The following is a 1,450-nucleotide window of genomic DNA, read 5'->3' on the forward strand; positions in this document are numbered from 1 at the left end:
CACACGGGTTCTCCACAGCTTTAGCGTTCTGCTGGTTAAAGCGTTCCACAACGTCGTCAATGTACCGAGTTTGCTTGATCATATGCGTTTCGGCTGTCCGGTCATAGTTAATCTCCATCCCCAGGATGACCTTCGCCTCGCCGAGTTCCTTCATCCTGAAAGCGTTCTTCAGAGCGTTCTTGACCTTTTTAATCTCAGCATGCGTCTTCGCCGCGATGATCATGTCGTCCACGTACAGGCACACATATACCAAACCGTTCCGGGTACACTTAACGTACACACACTGGTCCGCACCTCAGCTCCTGAACCCGTTCCTCATGAAGGCACAGTGAATAGTCTTGTTCCACGCGCTTGCCGCTTGCTTCAAACCGTAGATAGCCTTGTTTAATAGACATACATACTCGCGAGCGTTCTCAACCTCGTATGGAACGTCCATGTAGACTCGATTCGTCAAGTCACTGTTCAGGAACGCTGTATCCGCGTCCAATTGTTCCATCACGTAAGCCGCTGCCACGCAAACCGCCAGCACCACCCGAATCGAGTTCATGTTTGCCACAGGCGAGTACGTCTCGAAGAAGTCTACCCCTAACTTCTGCTTGAATCCTTTTGCTACCAAGCGTGCTTTGTAACGGATTACTCGACCGTTCACGTCACGCTTTTTGGCAAACACCCATCGACACCCAATTGGGCGGGTAGCCATTCCTCGTGGAACGAGTGTCCACGTGCGGTTCCAGGCATGCGACTCCAGCTCCATTTTCATGGCACGACGCCATTCCGCTGCCTCACTGCTCGTGACAGCTTCAGCATACGAGTTCGTCGTGTCTGGAACGCCATCGATACTAGCAGCGTACGCCAGCACTTCTTCGGCGATCAAACTGTCCTCATCGATCCGAGCACGCTTCGGCGACGGCGGTCCGTCACTCCCTTCAGGCTCATCATCTGCTTCCAGACCATCTTCCAGTAGCAACACTGGTTCTTGAGAACGCCTCGAGCGTTCTACGTCCGGATGAAACACCAAATGGTCTTCCTGGAACTCATGCGATGGGGAACGGTACTCTGCTAACTCCAGTCCAGTTGTTGCCGAGCGTTCTGGTGGCGGTAATTGCGGAACATCAATGCTAGGTACATGTTCAACGTCGTCCATTTCGACGTCTGCGACTGGCTCCTCGACAGCTTCCATGGGTTCGTCCATGCCAGGCTGCCGTTCCACAAGAAGTGGCACCTCTGCATCATCACTGCCCTTGGTCAAATGAATGACCGTCCCTTGTTCTGGCAACTGCGTGTCGTATATACCGTCCACTTCACGCTCCTCCAGCTTCACCGACCGTGCCACCATGATCTTGGAACGCTCCAAGTCATACACGCAGTAACCTTTGCCATTTTCTGCGTATCCGAGGAACATGCACCTAAAGCTTTTGGGGTCTAGCTTCGTCCTCTTCGCATCGTCAAC

The sequence above is a fragment of the Phytophthora parasitica genome (assembly GCF_000247585.1).
Source record: "Phytophthora parasitica INRA-310 unplaced genomic scaffold supercont2.82, whole genome shotgun sequence".
NCBI classification, from domain to species: Eukaryota; Oomycota; class Peronosporomycetes; order Peronosporales; family Peronosporaceae; genus Phytophthora; species Phytophthora nicotianae.